This window comes from Mobula birostris, chromosome 9 (genome assembly GCF_030028105.1).
Source record: "Mobula birostris isolate sMobBir1 chromosome 9, sMobBir1.hap1, whole genome shotgun sequence".
NCBI classification, from domain to species: domain Eukaryota; kingdom Metazoa; phylum Chordata; class Chondrichthyes; order Myliobatiformes; family Myliobatidae; genus Mobula; species Mobula birostris.
In genome coordinates this window covers 51,226,057-51,248,306 of record NC_092378.1, presented here as the reverse complement: position 1 = coordinate 51,248,306, position 22,250 = coordinate 51,226,057, and the positions used below count along the sequence as shown (strand labels likewise).

At 44.6% G+C, this 22,250-nt stretch overlaps 1 protein-coding gene across 1 annotated transcript in view; it reads right to left on the bottom strand.

The window, feature by feature from the left end:
• Positions 1-22,250, bottom strand: part of dgki (diacylglycerol kinase, iota) — a 244,031-nt gene that overhangs the window by 208,956 nt on the left and 12,825 nt on the right. The gene's annotated exons all lie outside the window — the stretch shown is intronic.

Here is a 22,250-nt window from a genome sequence, read left to right as displayed (position 1 = left end):
TCCATTCTGCCTGTTATTTCCTGAAAGAATTCCAACAGATTTATCAGGTAAGATTCTGCCCTAAAGAAACCATGCTGACTTTGCCCTATTTTATCATGTTCCCCAGGACCTCATCCTTAAAGTGCACTCTAACATCTTGCCAACCACTGAAGTCAAGCTTGGTCTATCATTTTCTGTTTTTTGCCTCCCTCCTTTCTTAAAGAGTGGGGTGACATTTGCAATTATCCAGTTCTTCAGAACCATTTCAGAACCTAGTGATTCTTGAAAGACCACTACTAATGCCCCCACAGAATCTCTCCAGCTACCTCTTTCAGAACCTGGGGTGAGGTCCATTTGGTCCAGGAGATTTATCTACCTTCAGAACTTTCAGCTGTGCAAGCACCTTAGTGATAGCGACTACACCCATTTCTGCCCCCGACACTCTCAAGTTTCTGGCAAACTGCAGTGAAGACTGATTCAAAATATTCAGAGTTTATCCACCATTTCTTTGTCTCCCATTACTCCTGCAGCATCATTTTCCAGCCGTCCAATATCCATGCTTGCCTCTCTGGTACTCTTTATATATCTGAAAAAGCATCTGGTATCCTCTTTTATATCATTGGCTAGCTAACCAACATATTTGACATTTTTTCTCCTCATTGTTTCTTTTTATACCCTCTCCTTATTTCTGGATCCCACCTTCACCTGATTCGAAATATGCTGTGTCGTTACTGACAACAGGTCAAGGTCGTGGAACTTGCTGCCTGAGGAACTTACACCACAGAGATGTGTGGCATGTGGCACGGCTGGCTGCCTCACTGGTCCATCAGGCCGGGTTTGATCCCGCCCTCCGCCGCTGGCGGGGTGGAGCTGGCGTGTTCCACCGGCAACAGCGTGGATCTCCTCTGGTTGCTCAGCTTTCCTCCCCGTAGCCGTGCGGCTTGGTGGCTTAGTTAGCCACTTGGTGGGTAAATTGCCCCTGTTGCTTAGTTTGAGTGGCAGAATCTGGAGACAGCTGATGGAAATGTAGGCTTAGTAAAGTGGGATCATAGTAGAATTAATGTGAATGAGTGTTCAGTATTTCAAAGTGCCTGTTTGCATCCTGCTCACTCTTTAACAGTGGTAGAGAGGCTACCACGCTGGGCAGCAGGTGCAGACCTTGGCAATGACATACACCTTCTCTAAAATGAAGTATAATAGAAACATAGAAATCTACAGTATATTACAGCCCTTTGAGCCAACCATGTAACCTACTCTAGAAACTGCCTAAGATTTCCCTACTGCATAGCCCTCTATTTTTCTAAGCTCCTTGTACCTATTTAAGAGTCTCTTAAAAGACCCTATTGTATCCGCCTTTACCACCTTCACTGGCAGTGCATTCCACGCTCCCACCACTCTCAATCAACTAATATCATCCAACAGCAACACTCATATGATAGATCTAATACTAGGTATGGTGGGGGGAGGGAGATGAAGAATGACGAGGAACAAACTGAGGTATTAAATTTGGTTATGGCTGATTGGCGGCAAGAAGCAAGAAAAGTTACCTTCCAACCTTCAGCAATGGATGCCATGAATCTCCCCAGCCTTTTTCTTGTGAGATGGAAGGTGTTCTAAAAGATATTTAGTATTGTACAACATCAGAACATTTCCTCAAAGTGGGAATTCTGGTTTAAGTAAGTCGTCTTGACGTTGGTTACAAAGATCTTATCTTGAGGCAAAGCATAATGAGATTCCACAGGCTGGAAAGTAGTACTAATATAAGTGTAACAAAAGATGAGTGTGAAAGAAAGGTTGCAATGGATATGGAGGACAATATTAATGGTTTCTTCAGGTACAAGAGGAGGAGAGTGGTAAGAAGCATCTCAAGCCACTTAACAGGAGATGACATTTGATGTCGTTGGAACCTAGGAAATGCTAGAATGACTAAACAACTGCTTTACATTTACTCTTTGCAATAGCGAATGAGAATATCAGAGGTAGGAGGGAAAACAATATGGGGTCATAGAACAATACAGCACAGAAACAGGCCCTTCAGCCCATCTAGTCTGTGCCAAACAATTAGTCTGCCTGGTCCCATCGATCTGTAATTGGACCAGAGCCCTGTATAACCTTCCCAACCTTGTTTGTTCATTCATTATGTGCCATGTGGTATGACATGGATGATCATGGTCTTTCAATGACCATAATTGTTCTTGGCAAATTTTTCTACAGAAGTGGTTTGCCATTGCCTTCTTCTGGGCCGTGTCCTAACAAGATGGGTGACCTCAGCCGTTACCAATACACTTCAGAGATTGTCTGCCTGGCGTCAGTTTTCACATATCCAGGATTTGTGATAGATAGATAGATAGATACTTCATTGAACCCAATGGAAATTACAGTATCACTGTAGCATTACAAGTGCACAGATATACAACTATACAAATATTAGGAGAGAAGTAAGAAAGAATAAAAATTAAGTTACCTCAAACAGTCTAACAGGAGGGGGTATCACTTCCCTGGCTATAGATTGGCTCATTATAGAGCCTAATGACCGAGGGTAAGAATGACTTCATATAGCACTCTTTGGAGCAGCACAGTTGTCTTAGTCTATTACTAAAAGTGCTCCTCTGTTCAGCCAAGGTGGCATGTAGAGGATAAGAAACATTGTCCAGAATTGCCTGGATTTTTCATAGGGTCTTTTGTTCTATCACAGCCTCCAGTGTGTCCAGTTTGACTCCTATAAAAGACCCAACCTTTCTAATCAGTTTATTGAGCCTGCTGGCATCACCCGTGTTGATGCCATTGCCCTAGCACACCACCACATAGAAGATTGTACTGGTGACAACAGACTGGTAGAATGTGTGAAGGAGAGACTTGCATACTCCAAAGGAACTCAGTCTCCTCAGGAAGTAGAGGTAACTCTGACCCTTCTAGTACATAGCCTCTGTGCTGGTGCTCCACTCAAGTCTGTCATCCAGGTGCACCCCCAGGTACTTTGTCTTCACTACATCCACATCCTTACCATCAATAGTAAAAGACCTAGTCTTCCTAAAGTCCATCACCATCTCCTTTGTCTTACTGGTGTTGAGGTGCAGATATTCAGCTTGCACATTTGACAAAGTCCTCCACCAGGGCCCTGTATCCATCCTCCTATCTTTATACACTTAACTATTGCTGAGTCATTAGGAGAATTCCTGCAGATGACATGACTCGGTGGTGTATCTAAAATCCAAGGACTTTAGATACAAGAAGCCAGCCTATACACGCAAACATGAGAAAATCTGCAGATGCTGGAAATTCAAGCAACACACACAAAATGCTGGTGGAACTGACGAAGGGTCTCGGCCCAAATCGTCGACTGTACTTCTTCCTATAGATGCTGCCTGGCCTGCTGCGTTCCACCATCATCTTGTGTGTGTAGCCAGTCAATACAGTTCCCTGTGGGACCCCGGTGCTGCTTATAGCCATGTCTGACACACAGCTTTGAAGCTGCACAAACTGTTGTCTACCAGTCAGGTAGTCCATTATCCAGGATACAATGGAAGTGCATTGAATGGAGCTTCTCCCTCAACAATGAGGGCTGTATGGCATCGAAGGCACTTGAGAGGTCAAAAAACAAGGTCCTCACAGTGCTGCCTTGCTTATCCAGATGGGAGTAGGCTCTATTCAGCAGGTAGATGACAGCATCGTCAACTTCATTGTGCCCCTGGTTGGCAAATTGCAGGGGATCGAGGGTTGATCTGACCAGGATTCAGAGGTAAGCAAGGACCAGCCTCTCTTAGGTCTTCATGATGTATCAGGTCAGGGCCACTGGACGGTAGTCATTCAAGGCTTTTGGTTAGCCCTTTCTGGATACTGGGACCACACATGACATTTTCCACACAGTCAGGACCCTTTCCAGGCTAAGGCTCAGATTGAAAATGTGCTGGAAAACTCCACACTGCTGCTCAGCACACTCTTTCAGGACCTTGGGGTTCACACTATCCGGTCCCAATGCTCTGCCATGTCTGAGTTTCCCCAGAGCCCTTCTCACCTGCCCTAGCAGTGAAGGGGAGTCCATGACGGCTGGGGAGTTGGTGGAAGGTGGGGACTGGGGAGATGAAGATCGGAACAATAGCCATTGGTATGTGGAAATGTGGGATGGTAGGTGTTGGGCAAGGAGGGGGTGTAGACAGTGGTAGCCTGTGTTGTTCATCCACGTGTTGAACTGGAGGGATGAGGAGGAAGATGGGGAGGCATTGGTGCTTAGAGAGCATTGGGTGCCTCGGCACCTGGATTGGTGTGCTGGGGGTGGTGGGTGGTTGTGAACAGGGTGGTAATTGTCAAACTTCCGAAGAATTGGTTTAACTCACTAGCCCATTCGCAGCTGCATTCCGAGGCTCTACAGCTAGGCTAACTGAAGCCAGTGATGTTCTTCATGCCTCTCCACACCTCCCATGTGCTACTCTTCCCAAGCTTGTTCTCTAGCTCTCTCCTCTATTCCTCTTTAGTCACCTTGATCTTCTTCTTTAGCTCCCTCTGGACATGTTCCGACTCCTCCCTGTCTCCTAATCTAAAGATTCTCTTTTTGTGGTTGAGAAGAGCCTTATGTGCACCAGCTGCTCATACGACCATCCACCACTTGCTCCCATGGCTTCAAATGACCCTGATCAGGGGTGCTACACCTTGCCCAAGGGCAACTTCCAGGTTAGCAGAGGGAAGGAGTGCCTTACACCTCCTTTGGTAAAGATGTATCCCTACCCCGCCACCTTTGCACCCAAGGACCTATTCAAATGTTGAAATTGAACTTCCACTGGCAGCTCATTTCACACTCTTACCGCCCTCTAATTGAAGAAGTCCCCCTCATGTTCCCCGTAAACATTTCACCTTTCATCCTTAACCGTATGTGTAACGGTATCATATGTGTAACTAGGAGCCGTGCACAATTCTGATTTGATGGAGACAGCCGTGAGAAGCACGGAGGAACACCTGGAGAAACTTCTGAAATGCCCGCTTCGCTGCCGCTGCTACTGTGCGATCGAGAACCTCCGGAGGGGAGGGCCCCAAATCCTTGGCTTTGCCTATTGCCTGTTGCCGGGGCTGGGGTCAAAGCGCTCGGCAGAGACGGTGCTCGGTGCTTGGTGTCGGAAAGCTGGTCGGAGGTTTGGAGTTTTTCTGACGGACTCGGAGTCGGACTGTGGTCGGATACTTCCAGGATGCTGCATCAGCAAGTTGGTGAAGCTGGAGGTTCACCATCTGCGTGAGATGACGGGAATTTCCAGAGGTGAGATTTTTTACCGTGCCCATGGTCTGTTCTCTATCAAATTACGGTATTGCTTTGCACTGTTGTAACTATATGTTATAATTACGTGGTTTTTGTCAGTTTTTCAGTCGGTTTGTCATGTGTTTCTGTGATATCATTCTGGAGGAACGTATCATTTCTTAATGCATGCATTATTAAATGACAATAAAAGAGGGCTGCGTGTCCTCATAATCTAATCTAATCTAATAACCCATGACCTCTAGTTTTAGTCTCACACAACCCTGTGGAAAAAGCCTGCTTGCATTTACCCTATCTATCTGTATACCTCTATCAAACTTCCCCTCATTCTCCAGGAAATAAAGTCTCAACCTATTCAACCTTTCCTGTAGCTCAGGCCCTCGAGTTCTTAGGTCCTCTCTCCCAATATACTTAAAGTAAATTCACAGCGACATTGGAAAGATTGAAGATGGAGAAATCAACCATTATTAAACACATTTGAGTAAATTTGATGAGTTAATCATGACATTTCAAGATTCCTGATACAAGATCTAAAAATGACATTGTAAGAGATACTAAAGTTAATAATAACAAAGATAATAACGGTTATTATAACAGAGTGCTGAGGCAATCAGAGAAAGTCTTATAAAGGGAAAAGTCTGTCACACAAAGCTGGTCACATTCTTGAAATGTGATCGATGAAGGACTGCTTCAGAATATTTCTTTCAAAGACTTTTAGAAGGCATTTAAGGTTCTATAAAATGGGGCTGATAATAAATGATGAAAATGCAAAGCATTAAAGGCATTTCATTGCGTTAAATAAAAATTAATCAAAAGGGAGTGATAATGAGTGCAGACAATAGTGAAAAACACTGGTCACATTCTGCCAAAGATCTAGTCTAGGACTCCAGCTTCTTACTATGTTTATAAGTAAGAGGTTATTATATCTAAGTTTCCTGGCAATACCAAGTTAGGAAGTACGGTGCACAGTACACATGGAAGACGAAGTACAGGTCAAAGTACGTTGGATTGAGAGAGTGGGTAAATGGTGGAAATCATTATGGGACAGTGTGTGAAATCATTTCCAGTGGACCAAAGCAAGCATTCAAGGTAATTCCTGAAGAGCAAGCAACCAGGAACAGACCGTGAGCGGAACGTTTGAGGATTAACTGATAACTAACGGAACGGCCTAAAAAAATAAGCTAACTGAATGTTGTCTTTTAACACAACATGTAGAGAGTAGAAAGGTACTGCTATACAAAGCTTGTTATATCTTGTTTAATGTGCTGTATTCAGTTCTGGACACCAGACCTCACAATACACGGACACTGGAAGAGATGCAAAGTGGATTTGTCAGAATTATATTGGGTCCAAACAGATTATATATCACCCACTTGTAGTTCTCCAATTAAAGGTAGAGTAAATCAGGTACTGTTGATGAAATCATCTGGAGAGATGTTTTTTTCTCTCTTTCTTCTCTCTCTCTCTCTCTCTCTCTCTCGAAGGTGGGTCTTAGAACAGGGGATTATATTGCTATAATTAAAGCTAAGCCATCGTGTGCTGACAGAAGGAAGCTTTTCGTCAGCGAGGCCAACTCTCATCTACAAATATTCACCTTCAGAAAGCTACAGAGGAAAACACAGAACGTATAACCGCACTGCACAGCACAGGACCTTCGACCTACAATGTTGTGCCAATCTTTTAACCCACACCAAGATCAATCCAACCCTTCTCTCCCACGTAGCCCTGCATTTTTCTTTCATCCATGTACCTTCCTAAGAATCTCTTAAATCTCCCTCATGTATTAGCCTCTAACACCACCCCGGCAGTGCATTCCATGTACTCACTACTCCCTGCGTGAAAATCCTACCCCTATACTTTCCTCCAATCACTTTCAAAGGATGTTCTCTTGTATTATCCATTGCTGCCCTGGTGAAAAGTGCAGGCCGTCCACTCTATCTGTGCCTCTTATCATAATATACATCTCATTCAAGTCCCTTCATATCCTTCTTCACTCCAAAGAGAACTCTATTTCACTCAACCTTTCCTCATATGTTCAATAATTCAAGCAGCATCCTGGTCAATCTCCTCTCTAATGCTTCCACATCCTTCCTACAACGAGGCAATGAGAAACTGAATACAATGCTCCAAGTGTGGTCTAACCAGAATTTTATAGAAATGCAACATTAGCTCACAGGTTTTAGACTAACAACATGACCAACTAACAAAGGCCAACACACCTTACGCCTTCCTAACCAGCCTATCAACTTGTGCGGCAACTTTGAGAGATCTATGGACTTGGACCATAAGATCTCTTGGTTCCTTCGCACTGCTATGAATTCTGCCATTAATCCAGTACTATACTATCAAGGTCGACTTTCCAAAGTGAACCACTTCATACTTTTCTGGATTAAATTCCATCTGCCACTTCTCAGTCAGCTCTGCACCTTATCAGTGTCCTACCACAGCGTTCTGCACTACCCACACAGTAGCAACCTTCATGGCGTCTGCAAATTTAATAACCCACCCTTCCACTGCCTCATCTAAGTCAATTATAAAAATCTCAATGAGCAGAAGTCCCAGAACAAATCTCTGTAGAACACCACTAGGCACAGGCCTCCGAGCAGAATACCCTCCACTACCGTCCTTTGCTTTCTGAATCCATGCAGCCAAGTTTCTCTGGATTCTATACCTCCTGATTTTCTGAGACTGCATGGCCATTAATATGATATCTGTTATAGAGGTTTTTAGGAGAAGAGGGGTAACATATTCAACCCCTTGAGTTAGCTCCGATCTTCAATTACAGCTGCTAACACCTTCCTCGAACTCAATCCTTCAATGTCAATTTCAATTTCCCTTTCACAGCAGCTACTGGGGTGGGGGCGGGCGCGGGGGTGTCTGTAGTATAATCCCATCACAGTGAGTTCAATCCTATTAAATCAATTTTTTTTTGTAAATAGATTAAACTACAAAACACAGAAATTATCCAAGGCACCCCTACAGCCCTTTGTACGTCAATGCTCCTAAGAGTCCTGCCATTTACTGTAAACTTCCTTCTTAATTTTGACCTCCCAAAGTGGAACACCTCACACTTGTCACTACTCTGCCCACATTTCCAACTGGTCAATACCCTACTGAACAGGACAAACTTCCTCACCATCCACAGCTCTACCTATTCTTGTGTCATCTGCAAATTTACATGACAAATTTCAAATACTGCAGGCATATCGCAATTCAATCACAGTGCGACACCCATTTCCCAAGTCTACAATATCCGTAGACTCACACACTACCTCCATAACAATTGACACTCTAAAACGTTCACTAACTCCTACGTAACAACCAGGATATAAATACTAGGATACAGGCTTGAAAACCATTGCTTTGTTAGACTGGGAACTAGAGAGATTAAAGAGAGATAATCTTTACTTGTCACATGTACATCGAACCATACTGTGAAATGCATCGCTTGCGTCAGATCAAATCAGTGCGGACTATGCTGGGGGGGTGCAGCCGGCAAGTATCTCTGTGCTTCCGGCACCAACATAGCACGCCCACAGGTACCTAACCCTTACTCGTACGTTTTTGGAATGTGGGAGGAAACCAGAGCATGCGGAGGAAACCCACGTGGTCATGGGGAGAACATACAAACTCCTGTCAGACAGAGGCAGGAATGGAACCTGATCTCGCAGCTGGCACTCACTGCTACGCCACTGTGCCGCCATATATATTGCACCAATATCAGCAGGCAAGTGAATGAACTGCATGGGGTACAATTATAATACATGACAGGGTATATAAAATCATGAGAGGCATAGATAGGGTACACAGAATCTTTCTTCTCCCATAGTAGAAATGTCAAAACCGAAATGGCATAGGTGTAAACTGAGTGGGAAGATTTGAAAGGGGAATCTGAGGGTTAATTGTTTTCATCTAGAGAGTGATATATGGAACGTGCTGGCAGAGGAGAAGGTGGAATCAGATATGCTTAAGAGGCAGGACGTTGGAGGACAGGGACCTAATTAACAGAGACAATGGGGATTATTATAATGGGAAAATCAGCCAGCATGAGCATAGTGGGCCGAAGGGCCTGTTCCTGTGCTGTACAACCTCATGATACCAAGATCATGGAGGGTAAGACAAGGAAAGTTGGCCTAGTGCACGTTAGAATAGTTGTGCGCCCAGTTGTCCAGCTAACAGTGCCTTTACCACACAGCTCTGAATACCTAGATCCGATCCTCACCTCAGATTCTGTCTACGTGGCGTTTGTACGTTCTCCATCTGCCTTTTGGGTGCTCTGATTTCCACCTATGGAAATATTGTTGGTTGATCGGTGACTACAAATTGCCATCTGTCTGGATGAGTGGTATAATACGGGGAAGAATAGAAAATGCAGGAAGAATTAGTGGGATTACTGTCGGTTTAAAGTAGTTGCACAATGGCTGGCATAGACTCTGTGGGCCTTTCTCCACACTGCATGACACAATGAGGGGTTATTTTGAGTGTGTCCTGACCATAGTTTGACTGACAAGGAATGACCCGATTTAAACGTTGGCCTAGACGGACTGAAAAGGCAGGGCGTTGGGACCGGAGGGGAGAGTCAGGCTGGTTCTGCTCGCTGCTTGGCAATGTTCTTGCCCGGCTCTTTGCTGCACCGAAGCTGAGGCTGTGGGCCTGCTCCACTTGCACTGGGGTTTGTGCCTGCAGCTTCCACAACACTTGCTTTGCCAGGGGCTGCATCGGAGCTGAGGCAGTGGGCCTTCTCCTGCTCTGGGCTTGGTGTCTGAGGACACTCTTTTGTTTAAAATGCCACGTGCTTACTTATGATGTTTGAACGACTTATTTCTTTTTCTCTCACTGCACAGTGGATGTTTATCAGTCTTTCTTTTAAATGAGTTCTTTTGGGTTTCTTGTTTTGTGGCTGCCTGTAAGGAGATGAACCTGAAGCTTGTATAATATATACATAATTTGAAAACAAATGTACTTTGAGCTTTGAAGGAACAGACACAAGCAAGGGAACTTCCAAGACACAAGAGATCCTGTAGATGCCGGAAATCTTGAGGAACGCACAGATGCACGATGCTGGAGGAACTCAGCGAGTCGAGCAGTATTTATGGAGGGAAGTAAATAAGGGTATTTCTATCCAACTGGACCTGAAGCTGAATCAAGCCTCAGAATACATGGACAACTCTTTAGAACAGAGATGAGGAGGAATTTCTTCAGTCACAGGGAGTCTGTGGAATTCATTGCCACTTTCAGCTGTAGAGACAAGTCACTGGATACATTTAGGTTCTTAGGTTTGTAAGTTCTTGATTAGTGAGACATCAAAGCTTATGGGAGAAGGCAAGAGAATGGGGCTGAGGGGGATAATAAAGCAGCCATTATCGAACAGTGGAGCAGACTAAATGGGCCAAATGGCCTAATTCCGCTCCAATGACATGGCAGAGCAATCACATATCCCACTAGTGTTCTCTGTAACCTCTCCCCCAACCCCCCATTCCCACTAGTTACTGAAGATTCTACCCCTCATCAATGCATGAGGGGCAAATTTGCATAGCCAAGTAACCTACCAACCCACAAGTCTTTGGAATGTGGCAGGGAACCACAGTGCCCGGGAAAACCCATGCAGTCACTGGGAGACAACAGGAATTCTGCAGATGCTGGAAATTCAAGCAACACACATCAAAGTTGCTGGTGAACGCAGCAGGCCAGGCAGCATCTGTAGGAAGAGGTGCAGTCGACGTTTCAGGCCGAGACCCTTCGTCAGTCACTGGGAGAATGTGAAAACTCCACATAGAGAGCACTGATGGTGATTAGGTTTGAAACTGAGCCTCTGGAGCCGAGAGCTCAAGTAGGCCACTCAGCCCCTCGTGAGGTTGCTCTGCCATTTAATAGGGTCACAACTGATGGAAGTTATACAGTTCCCAGCCACATGCAATAACAGCTCAAGTGTAAAAAGCTAAGCCAAGTACTTGAGTGTGTGGAAGAGAACAATAACTTGGGGGATGTGGAACAAGGCAAAATGCAAGAGAAAAGCTACTCCGAACTGATTCTACGACCTCCAGACTCACTTTCAATGAGTCTCTACAACTCATGTTCTCAGTGTTCTGGTTGATGGAACAGTTTGTGTTGTTTTACACATTCGCACAAAATGCTAGAGGAATTAAGCAAGTCGGGCAGCATCTATGGAGGGGACACAGTTGATATTTTGGGCCAGAAAGGGTGTCAGACTGATGTGTCAACTATTTATTCCCCTCCATAGATGCTGACTGATGTGCTGAATTCCTCCAGCATTTTCTGTGTGCTGCTCAAGATATTCACCATCTGCAGAATCTCTTGTGTTTATTTTTTTCGCAGTTTGTTTGCAGTCTTCATCTGTTTATGTATATTTTTTCATAAATTCTATTGGATTTTGTCCTGGAAATGCACATCAGTAAAATTAATCTCAAGCTGGTATTTGGTAACATATGCACTTTGACAATAAATTTACTTTGAACTTTGAACTGTTGGTCAATCAGAGAGCAAAAGGAAGTGAGGTTTAGAAATGAGTGCTGACTGTCATCCCAGGAGTCCCTGATGGAAGACAAAGTCAGCAGAAAAGGTCAGACCTTCATAAAGACCATGAAGTCAACAATAACGTCTACAATGCGCTCACTATGCATATCAATGAAAATCACATGCGTACTCGTGATGGACATCACCACTCACTTTTGCTAATGGAACCATGCAATTTCCAACTTGGGCAATTTGTACGTAAGTTTACATCAACTCTGAAAGTCATACCCAGAGATAAAGGAAACTGACCTCTCATATGCACTGCTTTTAGAGTCACGGGTGTGTCAGGAGGTCAGATGATACATCAAGCCTACACTGATTAAATCAGAATCAGATTTATCATCATGGTGCGAAATTTGCTGTTTCATGGCAGTGGTGCAGTGAAAAAACAAAGTTATTATGAATTACAAAAATAAAGTGCAAAAAGAAAGTAATGATTATGTAGTGTTCACGGACCGTTCGGAAATCTGACTGCAGAGGGGAAGAAGCTGTTTCTGAATCTCTGAGTGTAGGTCTTCAGGCTCCTGTACCTCCTCCCCGACAGCAAGAAAGCATCAGGCATTTCTTCAACTGAAAACTCAGAGCAGTTTCCTAGCCACAGACGGTTGTGGAGGCCAGGTCACTGAGTGGGGACGGAGGTTGATAGGTTCTTGATGAGTAAGGGCTCAAAGGTTACAGGGAGAAGCTAGGAGAATGGAGGTGAGAGGGTAAATATATCAGCCGTGATGGAATGGCAAAGCAGACTCATGAGCCAAATGGCCTAATTCTGCTTCTACGCCTAATAGAAATAGAAATCAAGAAAAACCCTGCTTGCTCTGATTAATCCCTTGCTGCCTAATTAACTGAAGACCGTGTATTTTGTGTTTGGATGGGGCATTGTGAGTACCGAGACAAACTGAAGGTCTTTTTAACCTCCCACTAAGATAGCTTTAATTTAGAATATTTTTGGCTCACATCCACCTTCACATTCCGTTCACTTGTGAGGATCTCTGCTCCTTCTCACATGTATTGCTCCATCTTATTCAAAGCTACTTGTTAGAGAGCTAGAAAAATAGTGCTTGAAGAATTGTTAAATCCTGTTCCAATAATGTGCGCAGTAGCCGGCTGACCTTCAGTGTCTGGCTAGCACCAAGGTGTGGTTAAACTGCATTTCTTCAGGATAACTCCTTGAAAGCAGCGTCACAGGTAGATGGGTTATAAAGAGGGCCTTTGGCACATTGGCCTTCTTAAATCAGAGCACTGAGTACAAGTGTTAGGATATTATGGTGACGTTGTAAAAGACATTGTCAAGACAGATTTGGAATATTGTGTGCATTTCTGGTCACCAAAAGCTACTAATAAGCTTTAGAGCATGCAGAGTAAATTTACAGGGCTGTTGCTGGGACTTGAGGACCTGTTATAGGGAAAGGTTGAATGGGCACCATGGCAGTGTAGTGGTTGGCACGATGCTATTACAGCTCGGTGGGGGGGGGGGCGCGTTCCAGAGTTTGGAGTTTAATTCTGGCGCCACTCTGGGTGTCCTCCTCGTGGAATGCGTGGCTTTACCCAGGGTCCTCCGGTTTACTTCCACTGTCTAAAGACATACTGGCCAGGTTAATTAGTCATTGTAAATTGTCCCCTGATTAGGTTAGGGTTAATCGTTTCTGTTTGGGATTGCTGGAGCAGTGTGGCTCGAAGAACCAGAAGGACCAACTCTATGCTGTATCACTAAATAAAATAAAAGGTTATTCACTGGAATGCAGAAAAGGTAGTGTATAAGATTTTGAAGGGTATAGATCAGGGTGAGTGCATGCAGACATTTTCCCCCTGGGTTGTGTTCAAAGTTCAAAGTTCAAGGTAAAATTTATTATCAGAGTGCATACAACCCTGAGATTCTTTTTCTGTGGGCATTCTTGGGAAATCTGTCGAACAGCAACTGTAAACAGGATCAATGAACAACAAGCTGTGCCATTGCAGATATAAATAAATAACAATCAGTAACAAGCATGAAATTACGAGATAAAGAGTCCTTAAAGTGGGACCATCGGCTGTGGAACACCGGAAGTAGAACGGGTGTAGTTATCCCCTTTTGTTCAAGAGCTCGATGGTTGAGGAGAGTCACTGTTCTTGAACCTGGTGGTGCGAGTCCTGAGGCTCTTGTACCTTCTACCTGGTGGCAGTAATGAGAAAAAAAGCATGGCTTGGGTGGTGAGGATCTTTAATGATAGATGCTGCTTTTCTAGAACTAAATGCCATAGGTTTGGGTAGGGTTGAAGGTGAAATATTTAAGGGGTATCTGAGGGGGAAGTCCTTCTCCCAGGGGGTGGTGCGAGTGTAAAACGAGTTGCCAGAGGATGTGGTGGATACAGGCTCACTTGTAACATTTAAAAGATGTTTGGATAAGTACATGGATGAGAGGGGTAAGGAGGGTTATGCCCTGGGTGCAGGTAGATGGGATCAGGTGGAAAATAAGAACTATATGGGCCAAAGGTCCTGTTTCTATGCTGCTTTGTGTCTCGAGGATACTTCATCCTCGTGGAACACTGCAAACATAAAGGACAGACTGGAAAATATGTGCAACTTGGAACTCTGTGGAGAGAAATAGCCAATCAGATTATAGCACTGAGGTATGGGCCTACCTCCTGCATTCTTTCAGTCATGTGCAGCACAGTTCAAGCAACCAACAGCTGTTTGCTCCAGCCTTGCAGAGTTAGGGTCCCTTATGTTCCGACTACTGTCAGCTTTATATTTCACCAATATTCAGAACCAGAATCGGAATCCAATTTAGTATCACTGGCATATGTCATGAAATATGTCCTGCATCACACAAACCAATCTTCCGTCCTTGGACTCACTTTACACCGCACGCTGTCGGAGCAGTGCTGCCAGGATAATCAAGGACATGACCCACCCAGCCAACACACTTTTTGTCCCGCTTCCCTCCGGGAGAAGGTTCAGGAGCTTGAAGACTCGTACGGCCAGATTTGGGAACAGCTTCTTTCCAACTGTGATAAGACTGCTGAACGGATCCTGACTCGGATGTGGGCCGTACCCTCCAAATATCCGGACCTGCCTCTCGGTTTTTCTGCACTACCTTACTTTCCATTTTCTATTTATGATTTATAATTTAAATTTTTAATATTTACTATCAATTTGTACTCTAGGGAGCGCAAAGCGCAGAATCAAATATCGCTGTGATGATTGTACGTTCTAGTATCAATTGTTTGTCGACAATAAAGTATAAAGTATAAATCTGTCATTTTGTGGCAGCAGTACAGTGCAATACATAATGATAAATTATAAATTACAAGAAATATTATATATAATTAAATTAAATAAGAAGGACAAAAAAGAATAAAAAAAAAGGAAAAAAATTGTATATGGGTTCATTGTCCATGCAGAGGGGAGGAAGCTGTTCATAAAACATTTGAGTATGTGGCCTCAGGCTGTTGTACCTCCTCCTTGATGGTAGCAATGAGAAGGGAGCGTGTCCTGGGTGATAGATGCCGACTTTTTGAGGCATCACCTTTTGAAGACGTCCTCGATGCTGGGGAGGACAAGTGCCCATGATGGAGCTGGCTGAGTTTATAACTTTCTGCAGCTTTTTCTGATCCTGTACAGTGGCCCCTCCATACCAGACAGTGGTGCAACCATTTAGAGTGCTTTCTATAGTACATTGGCAGAAATTTACTGGAGTCTTTGATGACCTATGAAATCTCCTCAAACTCCGAAAGAAATATAGCCAATGTTGGCGAGCGTTCTTAATGCTCGTGTAACAGTGGTGAAGTGTGTTGACTCCTCTGGTTCCACAGGTGACATGTTGCTGGTAGTTGGTCAGAGACTTCTGGTTGTAATCGCAAGGCATCAGGGTGCAAGTTTCGTGACTGCTAATCACAAAATCAATTATTGGCAGGATCCTGAGCCACTGACATCAACCCAGAAAAGCTTCAGTCCCCTCACCCTTCAATCCATCTCTACTTGTGAGCTTCTACTGTTAAATAAGTTTCAGAGATACAGTAGCATTGTATTTTTCTGATGCTGTTAGAAGCAAAGAAACAATAACCAACCCATGAGGGATTAACAAAACAACTAAGTAGTTATTACTTGGGGAACTGGAGAGTTTAAACATTGAAAACAAATGAATAATTTGCATTCTTGCAAAAGTCTCACAACCTTAAAGCATTCCAAAAGTCTTTATAATCGAATACTGCTGGGCCCTTTAAAATGCCGTCCTTCAGTTTGGGGCTAGAAACAATCCCCATCAATGTCTCTTTCAGTTTACTATTAAATATATTCAGTAAGGTGCCACATAAAAGGTTGCTAGACAAGGTAATGACTCATGGTGCTGAGGGTCATATATCAGTATCAGTATGCATTCCCCTTAGAGCTAGCAGCACAGTTGCCAACTTATGACAGCAACAATTCAGAAACTTGTATAAAAGATACAGTCACCAGTTTAAATCCCTACATGACAGCTTGGGGATTTCAATTAAGTTTATTAAATCGTCTAGAAGTATAAAACTGAAAGGTGGCTTCAGGAACATACAAGTCACAATGCTATTATAAAACCTAATCTAATTTCCAGGGAAGAAGGCCTATCGACTTAAACATAACAGGCAGCATCTATAAAGAGAAATAAACAGTCAATGTTTCAGGACAAGACCCTTATTGGCCCGAAACGTCAACAGTTTATTCCTCACCACAGATGCTACCTGATTTGTTAGGTCTATTGGCTTTACCTGGACGGGTCCAAATGCACTTCCAACCGAAGCAAAGTGGATGACTCGTAACCATCTCTGTCACCTAACAAGTCATTCGGTTGTTATAAATCTGGATTAAAACACAATGAGAATAAAAGGAAACCAAAATAAGGCATCGACCAAGACACCCATTTTAGACACAGGAAGTGGCACTCAGCAATAGCTGGGAACAGGATCAGGGATCAAATTTATTCACCATATACTGTACATTTACATGCATTAGCGGTTTGCTGTGGTGTATTAGCATTGCATGCAATAAAAACGATATTCAACAATTATAAGAATAAAGAATTAAATTAAAAATACACTGAGTTTAAAGTCTGGATATGGAATAAAATGTGCATAAATATATAAATACTGGCATGTATTCACAATGTAACCAGCAGTATAAAAACTGGTTTAAAGTGTTTACAATGCGGTGCGGTTGCGGGGCAATAGGTAGAGCTAACTAGAATGATCGATCAGGTTAACTGCCTGGAGGAAGGAATTTTTAAGATGGCTTTAAGTTTTTGTTTTAATTGCCCTATAAATTGGCATAGTGGTTAGTGTCCGCAATGATTTTTTCCTGCTCACTTCTTTGTCCTGGACTCATAGAAGTCCTGCAGTGATGGTAGACTGCAGCCAATGACCTTTTCAGCTGACCTGACAGTCTGCTGTAGTTTCGTATGTTGCAAGAAGAGCTGCACCAAACCAGACAGCAATGCCTGATGTGAGGAAGCTCTCTATGACGGCAGTGTAGAATTACACCAGTATGTTCTGAGGAAGATAGAATTTTACCGATTGCCACACAAAATAGATCCCCTGCTGAGCCTTTCTGTTAATGGAGGAGATAAGAGGTCCTGCAAAATAAGCAGTACCCCATTTTGGGGAGCTGTTCACAGGACCACTCAGGGATGAAAAGGGACCAGTAAGACACAAGAGATTCTGCAGGTGCTGGAAATGTTGAGCAACACAGACAAAATGCTGGAGGAATTCAGCAGTGTATTTTCCTCATACCTAGCAGTCAAAGTCTCAGGCTTTCCTACCACAATGCCAAAGTAGGTAACGTCCCGCAAGCAGACCACCAAAGAAGAACAGATAGGTAGGACATTGTGATCCTCAAGGAATGCTCAGGGTTGTTCTGGAACCCATAAAGTTTCATAGTACAGTATCAGATTCCCTCCCCTCTCCACTTTCTGCACATCTTTCCCTCCCTGCCCACTTCCTACTTTACGCAGTGATTGCCCCCTACACAACTCCCTTGTCCACTCATCCCTGCCCACTGATCTCCCTCCTGGCATTTATCCATGCCCCTACACCTCCTTCCTCACTACCATTCATTACCAAACAGTCCTTCCAGATGAGGCGACACTTCACCTGTGAGTCTGTCGGGGTCACCTACTGTATCCGGTGCTCCTGTTGTGGCCTCCTGTATATCGGTGAAACCTGACGTAGACTGGGAGACCGCTTCAATGAGCACTTACGCTCCGTCTGCCAGAAGAAGCAGGATCTCCCAGTGGCCACTCATTTTAATTCCACTTCCCATTCCCATGCCCATATGTCAATCCACAGCCTCCTCCACTGTCGCAATGAGGCCACATTCACGTTGGAGGAACAACACCTTATATTCTGTCTTGGTAGCCTCCAACCTGATGGCATGAACATCAATTCTCGAACTTCCAGTAATGCCCCCCCACCCCCACTTTCACCATTCCCCATCCCTTTTTCCCTCTCTCACCTTATCTTCTTGCCTGCCCATTGTCTCTCTCTGGTGTTCCTCCCCGCACTTCTTTCTTCCATGGCCTTCTGTCCTCTCCTATTAGATTCCCCCTTCTCCAGCCCTGTATCTCTTTCAGAAAATCAACTTCCCAGTTCTTTACTTCACCCCTCCCCCTCCCAGTTTCACCTATCACCTTGTGTTTCTCCCTTCCCTCCCCCCACATTTTAAATCGATGTGCAAGGGTAGGGTTAAACTGAAGTTAGAATATGTTAAAGAATGGCGCACCAGGGTAGGACAAAGACCCTGGGCTTTGTTGTACTGTTCTATGCACATGGAAACATGCAGTGAAATGTATCGTTTGCACTAACAACCAACACTACCTGAGGATGTGCTGGCGGCAGCCCGCAAGTGAAACACAAGCAAAGAAGCATGAGATTCTGCAAATGCTGGAAATCTTGAGCGACTCACACAAAATGCTGTAGGAACGTAACAGGCCAGGTAGCATCTTTGAGGGGAATGAACGGTCGATGTTTGGGCTGAGACCCTTCATCAGGCCTGGAAAGGAAGGGGGCAGAAGCCAGAATGAGGTGGCGGGGGAGGGGAAGGTGTACTTGGAGGCAGGTGATAGGTGAGACAAGTTGAGGGAGAAAGTAGGTGGGTGGTGAAGGTGGGGGGGGGGATGAAATAAGAAGCTGGCAAGTGGTAGATGGAAAAGAGAAGCCTCTTTCTCATCATTGATCCATGGTGATCCCTTAGGTTAACTGTACAGAATACACTCTGGATGGAGGACCTCAATCTCCACCTGTAATTGTGACCACGTACAACCACTACTAATCAGAAAATACTGATGCCACCATGCACCTGAGGAAGCTGGTGAGCGAGCGGACAATGAACGGGGAACCTTACTGGCCCTGCCTTCAACCATCCATCCATCACAGCTGCATCTGTCATAATAGGCAAATGGGCACGGTAGCGTCCTGGCTAGCACAATGCTTTGCAGTACCAGTGACCCGGGTTCATTTCCCTCTGCTGTCTATAAGGAATCTGTACGCTCTACCATATCGTGACGGCGAGGGTTTCCTCCGGGTGCTCCGGTTTCCTCCCACAGTCCAAAGACGTACCGGTTGGTAAGTTAATCGGTCATTGTAAATTGTCCCATGATTAGGCTAGGGTTAAATGGGTGAGGGGTGTTGCTGGTCAGCATGGCTAAAAGGGCCGAAGAGCCTATTCGGGGCTGTATCTCAATAAATTAATAAAATATATAGTCACCATGGAGACAATTAGAGCATGGACCTGAGGGGGACATCTGAGCCATGAGTGCCCTGAACACTGAAAACAGCACCTTTCCCTCAAAGATATGTGATCTCACAACCCAAGGACCAGATGATATAGAATAAAGAATGAGACAACACAAGAACAGGCCCTTCCGCTAACGATGCTGTACCAAATAATTAAACTAGTAATGAAATGTCCAACTAAACTAATCCCTTCTGCCTACACAATATCCATATCCGTCCATTCTCTACACATCCATGTGTCTATCGAAAAGCCTCTCAAACACCTACATTATACTTGCTCCCACTATCATGCCTGGTAGTGCATTCCAGGCACCCAACCACTCTCTGTGTAAGCCTCCTTTGAACTTACCACAGCCCTCCCCATGTTAAATGCATCTTTTGTAATGAGATGTTTTGGGAAAAAGATACTGGCTGCCTACTCTATCACTGCATCTCATAATCTTCAAAACCTTTAACAGATCTCCCCTCAGCCTTGGCCACTACAGAGAAAACAACCCAAGTTTGTCCAACCTCTCCTTACAGCACATGCCCTCTAGTTCAGGCAGCATCTTGGCACCATTACTGCCACATCAACTTCCTCTCTGCCAAGGGAAAGTAGATTGAGACTGATAAATGTTGGTCTTCATTGGACCCTCTCTTGCACCCTCTCCAAAGCCTCGACATCCTTCCTCTAATGGGACAACCAGATCTGAGTGCAATACTCTGCCTAACCAGAGCTTTATAAAACTGCAACATAACTTCGTGACCCTTGAACTCAGTGTGTTGACTAATAAAGGCAAGAACAACACATATCTTCTTTACCAACCTATCAACTTGTGTGGCCACTTTCAGGGAGCTACTGATTTGGACCTCAAGATCCCTCTGTACATCAACACTGTTATGGGTCCTGCATTAGCAGTGTACTGTCCTTTTATATTTCATCTCCCAAGGCAGAACACCTCACACTTGACCAGACTAAACCTCATCTACCATTTCTCTGCCCTTATCTGCAACAGATCTGTATTCTGTTGTACCCTTTGGCAATCTTCTACGCTATCCACAACACCATTGATTTTTGCATCATCACAGTACGATAATGCACTTTTGTGAATGGTGATGGACATCGAACAGCAAATTTGAGAAGGAAGCTCCAAAGGCGTCTCCTTCCTCCCCTTAGCAGGGCCCAGCAAACAGATACCAAAGGTCAAAGCACTTGATGCCTTCACCAGAAGTGCCAAATGGACTACTCAGCTCAACTCCTCCCTCAGGACCTCCTCGTCATCCCAGACCCTGTCAGGTTATTTCAGATCACTGTGGACACCGGATTTACCAAAGGCTACAGAAGCAGGCGATGCTTTGGCTGTAGGACGGAAAGCAAGCAAGCCTCTAGCCAATATATTCCAGTAGTTACAGCACTGGCATCTCCACAACCAGCCAGTCTTGTCCTTTGTACAAACACCAGAGAAAATAGAAACTGGCCATTACTACCACATCAACTTCCTCTCTGCCAAGGGAAAATAGATTGAGACCGATAAATGTTGGTCTTCATTGGACCTGGGTAGCCTCACACAAGAATCACAGAATACTAACATGAATTAGCAAGCATTAGGAACTTCCGGTAATGCCACCCCCCCCCCCCCCACTTCACCATTCCCCATCCCCTTTTCCCTCTCCTGCCTTTTCTCCTTGCCTGCCCATCACCTCCCTCTGGTGCTCCTCTCCCTTTTTCTTCCTTCCATGGTCTTTTGTTCCTTCCTATTGGACTCCCCCTTCTCCAGCCCTGTATCTCTTTCACCAATCAACTTCCCAGCTCTTTACTTCAGCCCCTCCCTCGCGGTTTCATCTATCACCTTGTGTTTCTCTCTCCCCTCCCCCACCTTCTAAATCCATTCCTCATTTTTTTCTCTCCAGTCCTGCCGGCCCGAAACGTCGACTGTACTTTTTTCCATTGATGCTGCCTGGCCTGCTGAGTTCCTCCAGCATCTTGTGTGTGTTGCTCAGTCTGGTACATGATCAGAGCTTCATTAGTATCAAAACAAGCCTTTCCCTGAAGAGCTTACCTCTGCACTAATAGCTGAATGAAAAATGGATCAGACAGCAGAGCACACAGTGACTCGAGCAGCCGCAGTGACTTGTGAATGAAGTGTTAATGTTTCTGCAGTTTCGTGCCAGGCTGCTGTCACGAGCAGCAAGTTTTACTGAGTCACGCCAAAGGACCAGATGGCCCTCCTACTCAACCAGGGGAGTCCTTACAAAGTAGCTACTACCTGAGGGCCTGCGGTTTACAATTGAAGATGATGAGGGAGGTGAGGGATGAGGAAAATCCCACTCGTCAGTCCTGATGAAGGGTCTTGGGCCAAAACATCATCCACTGTTTGCTCTTTTCCATTGATGCTGCCTGGCCTGCTGAGTTCCTCCAGCATTTTGTGTGTGTTCCTTTGATTTCCAGCATCTGCAGGTTTTCTCTTATTTCCCATTCTGTTTCCCAGTTTAATCTCACTCTCCATGACATCCGAATGTGTTCGCGGAATCATTCCATCTTTAATATATCAGGGAGACCATCATATGAGGTGTACTTAGGGCAGAGATGTATAGCTTCCTGATTGGTACAGAGATCATGGATGACAGAGAGATGGCCGGAGAATGGGGTTGAGAAAAACGCTCAACTATGATAGAATGGCAGAGTACTCGATGGGCCGAAAGGCCAGATTTTGCTCCTATTGCATATCTTATGGTCTTATGATGTTGATACCATCCAACAAGAACGCCTGTGACACAAA